At 41.7% G+C, this 5634-nt stretch overlaps 1 non-coding gene across 1 annotated transcript; it reads left to right on the top strand.

The window, feature by feature from the left end:
• The first annotated feature begins 515 nt into the window (after window positions 1–515).
• Window positions 516–5614, top strand: LOC109885691 (uncharacterized). Its single transcript, XR_004204876.1, has 4 exons — window positions 516–710; window positions 3764–4015; window positions 4444–4619; window positions 5372–5614. It is a non-coding gene; the product is annotated as an uncharacterized LOC109885691 (transcript).
• The last annotated feature ends 20 nt before the right edge of the window (window positions 5615–5634 follow it).

The raw sequence follows: 5634 nt of genomic DNA, 5'->3' as shown, positions 1-5634 counted from the left end.
GTGGAGGGGCGACAGGTGGCCTAGTGGTTAGAGTGGAGGGGCGGCAGGTTGGTGTTGGAGTGTTGGACTAGTAACTGGAAGATTGCAAGATTGAATCCCCCGAACTGACAATGTAAAAATCTGTCGTTCTGCCCCTGAACAGGCAGTTAATCCACTGTTCCTAGGCCGTCATTGAAAATAAGATTTTGTTCTTTACTGACTTGCATATTAAAATAAAAATGAATATTGAATAGAGTAAGCTATTCTGGGGAAGCTATACAGTACAGAAAGACTCACAGATATGTTTTCTGTTAAAGTATTCATGCAAATAGCCTACATAATGGGCAGCTGTAGTAAGTAGTCTTCTCTACCACCAATTTAGGCAGATTTGTCCACATTTGTTCACTATTGTTGTGTTTATTTCATTCCACTAGAGGGCCTGGTTGCACCCCAAAGAGAGAGTTAAGCTTCCTCATGAACCAAAAGTGACTCGACTGTAAATATCACATTTGACGTCCATTACGCGCGACCGTGAAGACGAGCTCTTTGATTATTATCGGCGACGCCACGGCGGGGAGCTATGATTAGAATTAGCACATCCGGGGAACCGATCCAGAAACGCTTCTATAGTTTGACTTGATGATTGACACACCGTCGTCTACGGCGCATACCTTCATACCTTCGCCCTGACAGGTAGTCGACTGTGCTGTGACAATGTCGGAGGTCTGACGGTAAGACTCTCACATAAATAACGATATACATTTCACACAATTATGTTTCTTAAACAGGTTTTTACGTTTTTTAAGGAGTTTTTTTTTTTTACTATTGAAACTTGCGGCATAAATATTATTTTCCTGAAATATTATTTTTGGCGGTCAGAAATATGATCTGTGCCTGCTTTTATCTTGACTGTAAATTATAACAAACGTATGATTGTGTTATTGTTAAATATAGATCAGGCTGATCCAAATGTCCCTCTCTGTGGTCAGTGAAAACATGTAAATAGTGGTGTCTTCAAAATAATGGTTTTGAACTTTATTCTAGCCTACAGTCTCAAAGAACAGCTGTCTGAAATGGGCTCTGGTAAAATGTCCTGTTAACCGTTTGAAAAGTCTGTCAATTATTAGACTAACTGAAATGATGGTTTAGTAATATTGTCAGTTTGTGCTGTAGAAGTAGTCTACATACAAAAAAAATGACTCTTTTTGGGGGGGGGGGGAAATACTTAGGTGTAGAGTGTATCTGTGTCAAACAATTGTGAAGACAACTGAAACACAGTACAACAAGTGTGTCACGACATGTTATACTACTAGCCCTGTAGTCTTTACAAACAAATATTGCAGTTAAAAATAATGCAGTTTTGAAACTACAGTAATGTGCAGTAACTGCCTGTGGTATTTTTGGACTCAGTTATTACAGAATAACCTCACTGTACTTCAGTAAAACCCCTGCAAAATTACTGTAGTAAATAAAACATAAGAATAGTGTTATTTTTGATGCAGCATTTGCAGCGTACTGAAGTTATACTTCATTGTACTGCAGTTATACTTCATTGTACTGCAGTTATACTTCATTGTACTGCAGTTATACTTCATTGTACTGCAGTTATACTTCATTGTACTGCAGTTATACTTCAAATCAAATTTTATTTGTCACATACACATGGTTAGCAGATGTTAATGCGAGTGTAGCGAAATGCTTGTGCTTCTAGTTCCGACAATGCAGTAATAACCAACGAGTAATCTAACCTAACAATTCCAAAACTACTACCTTATACACAGAAGTGTAAAGGGATAAAGAATATGTACATAAAGATAGATGAATGAGTGATGGTACAGAGCGGCATAGGCAAGATACAGTAGATGGTATCGAGTACAGTATATACATATGAGATGAGTAATGTAGGGTATGTAAACAAAGTGGCATAGTTTAAAGTGGCTAGTGATACATGTATTACATAAAGATGCAGTAGATTATATAGAGTACAGTATATACGTATACATATGAGATGAATTATGTAGGGTATGTAAACATTATATTAAGTAGCATTGTTTAAAGTGGCTAGTGATATATTTTACATACATTCCCATCAATTCCCATTATTAAAGTGGCTAGAGTTGAGTCAGTGTGTTGGCAGCAGCCACTCAATGTTAGTGGTGGCTGTTTAACAGTCTGATGGCCTTGAGATAGAAGCTGTTTTTCAGTCTCTCGGTCCCAGCTTTGATGCACCTGTACTGACCTCGCCTTCTGGATGATAGCGGGGTGAACAGGCAGTGGCTCGGGTGGTTGTTGTCCTTGATGATCTTTATGGCCTTCCTGTGACATCGGGTGGTGTAGGTGTCCTGGAGGGCAGGTAGTTTGCCCCCGGTGATGCGTTGTGCAGACCTCACTACCCTCTGGAGAGCCTTACGGTTGTGGGTCGGAGCAGTTGCCGTACCAGGCAGTGATACAACCCGACAGGATGCTCTCGATTGTGCATCTGTAGAAGTTTGTGAGTGCTTTTGGGGACAAGCCAAATTTCTTCAGCCTCCTGAGGTTGAAGAGGCGCTGCTGCACCTTCTTCACGATGCTGTCTGTGTGGGTGGACCAATTCAGTTTGTCTGTGATGTGTACGCCGAGGAACATAAAACTTACTACCCTCTCCACTACTGTTCCATCGATGTGGATAGGGGGTGTTCCCTCTGCTGTTTCCTGAAGTCCACAATCATCTCCTTAGTTTTGTTGACGTTGAGTGTGAGGTTATTTTCCTGACGCCACACTCCAAGGGCCCTCACCTCCTCCCTGTAGGCCGTCTCGTCGTTGTTGGTAATCAAGCCTACCACTGTTGTGTCGTCCGCAACTTGAGGATTGAGTTGGAGGCGTGCGTGGCCACGCAGTCGTGGGTGAACAGGGAGTACAGGAGAGGGCTCAGGACGCACCCTTGTGGGGCCCCAGTGTTAAGGATCAGCGGGGTGGAGATGTTGTTACCTACCCTCACCACCTGGGGGGCGGCCCGTCAGGAAGTCCAGTACCCAGTTGCACAGGGCGGGGTCGAGACCCAGGGTCTCGAGCTTGATGACGAGTTTGGAGGGTACTATGGTGTTAAATGCTGAGCTGTAGTCGATGAGCAGCATTCTCACATAGGTATTCCTCTTGTCCAGATGGGTTAGGGCAGTGTGCAGTGTAGTTGAGATTGCATCGTCTGTGGACCTATTTGGGTGGTAAGCAAATTGGAGTGGGTCTAGGGTGTCAGGTAGGGTGGAGGTGATATGGTCCTTGACTCGTCTCTCAAAGCACTGAAGTTATACTTCATTGTACTGCAGTTATACTTCATTGTACTGAAGTTATACTTCATTGTACTGCAGTTATACTTCATTGTAATGAAGTTATACTTCATTGTACTGCAGTTATACTTCATTGTACTGCAGTTATACTGCACTCTGATTGCCATCTTTGTTTTTTGTAAGGGACTCTTCAGCTATTTGGCAAATGTCATACCACATATTTGGATTGGCAGTATATACAATACCCTCTTTGATGACACCATGACTTCAACATGCCACAGAGGGAACACAGAGTCCACTGAGTTTGTGGTATCTGATTTGTATTTGTTTTGTATTTAAGGGTTTTACCCACCTATTGTTTTTTTTTTACCACAACATCCCAGAGTTCCACATGCCATGGACTGAACTGAGTACACTGATTGGTCATTGAGTTGTGAAGTCTGACAGACAGACAGGAAGGAGTTGCATGTCTTTACTTTAGTACCCAATGAATCCTTCTGATTATGGATTATGACTCACAGAGACAAGAAGACAACTTTTTCCCAGCGTGCCTCATGGAACGATACCAGGAAGACTTAGCTGGTCTGGACCCTGTCTTTCTAGAGGAGGAGGAATGGGATCTGTACAACTCCATCTCGGCTCTGTCCCTGCCCAGTCCCCAACCCCCGCTCCCCTCTCTGGTCCCAGGGCGGAGGCAATGAGAGCTCCGATGACCCTACCACCCAGGGGGTGGGTGGAGGGGTCCCCAGCCCAAATTCCTACCTGAGACCCAGGTATGTTGAATGGTTTTAATATCCTCCTGCCATGTACAAGGCCAGCAGGTTGCCCTAGTGGTTAGGAGCGTTGGGCCAGTAACCGAAAGGTCACTTGTGGAAATCCCAGAGCCCCTTATTTGAAAAATCTGTTGATATGCCCTTGAGCAAACCACTTAACCATAATTGTTCTATAATCGCTGATCCCTGAGCTCTGACACCATTCTCAGGGGGATATGCAAATAAAACACACATTTCCAATACGTACATGTGTGAAAAAGGACAAATGTCTAATTATTATATGAAAATTAGCTGTGTTAACTGTATCTGATAACATTCATCAACTGTTCTGATTTATATATGATTTGTACTGTATATAATCCCTGTCAAATAAACTTCATGAAATAAATCATAAAACACTTTTTTAAATTTTTCTCAAACATATACAGGACCCAGGAGACAGAGGTCCTCCTGAGAGGAGCAGCCCTCCTTCCCTCCTCCAGTACCCCCTCGGAGGAGAACCTCCAGTGCTGCTCTGCTGACTAATGCTCAGAAGAGGTTCTCCTGTGATCTGACTGTACCCGCTATCAGACTGAACCGCTTTAATACAGCCACATATAGTCATGTGAGTATCACTGTGTTGGCTCTCGAAAGAAAAAAAAGGTTTTCTAACCTCAAGAGGGTCTTCAAATAAAAGTCAAAGATAATAAAAAACTAGCGTTCTGGGGATTTAGTTCACTGGAAACAAAGATATCTATGTGGAGATGGAGGAAAGATGTTAAAGGCCCAATGCAGCCATTTCAAAGCATTTCTGGGTAACAATTAAGTACCTTTACTATGATTGTTTTCAATTAAAATGGTTTAAAAATGGTAAAAAAGGGAACCAAAAAAGTTTCTTAGCAAAAAAGAGCAATTTCTCAAGCAAGAATTTTGCTAGGACTGTCTGGGAGTGGTCTGAGTAGGAAGGGGAAAATTGAAAACGATCTGTAATTGGCAGAGAGGTTTGGAACTATCTCTCTTATTGGTCTATTAAAACTCCATCCATCCAAACAGGCTGAAATTCAGGCATTCTTTTCACACAGCTCCTACACTAAAAAAGCACAATTCACAATTTCACAGAATTATTCCAAACTCAATAGTTTCGAAATAAATATAAAACACGTGAAAAATCACATTTTATGACTACATTGGACCTTTAACAGTAAGTGTTATTTGAGTTAAATGCGGTTTAATTTTTTTATTTTGTCGTGGGTTCGATTCCTGCTGGGGTCACATACTAAAAATGTATTCCCTCACTGTATACTGTAAGTCGCTTTGGATAAATGCTTTGAATAAAAGCTTCTACTGAGTTGGATATACAGTATTGTATATTTTTAGCTGGATACCTGGAGCATCAAACTGATAGACACTCCACAAGGAAGCACCAAACAACTGGCTTCTCTCTGCATGTTGACGTCCAAGTAAGAAACGCCACATCCCTTTCAGATGTTTGAATATCAATCCAATGAACTGAGTCGTTTTTTTTTTACATTCAAGATGAGACACGAACCATGGAAACGTCTTTGCGTTTGCCACTCTTTCAAAGTTTTCTCCTTGAGAAACGCAGAAATTATCCCATAGCCGTTGTACTTTTATAAAAA

The sequence above is a fragment of the Oncorhynchus kisutch genome, linkage group LG22 (genome assembly GCF_002021735.2).
Source record: "Oncorhynchus kisutch isolate 150728-3 linkage group LG22, Okis_V2, whole genome shotgun sequence".
NCBI classification, from domain to species: Eukaryota; Metazoa; Chordata; class Actinopteri; order Salmoniformes; family Salmonidae; genus Oncorhynchus; species Oncorhynchus kisutch.
The sequence above is the reverse complement of the archived record's forward strand: the minus strand, read 5'-3'. Positions and strand labels throughout refer to the sequence as shown.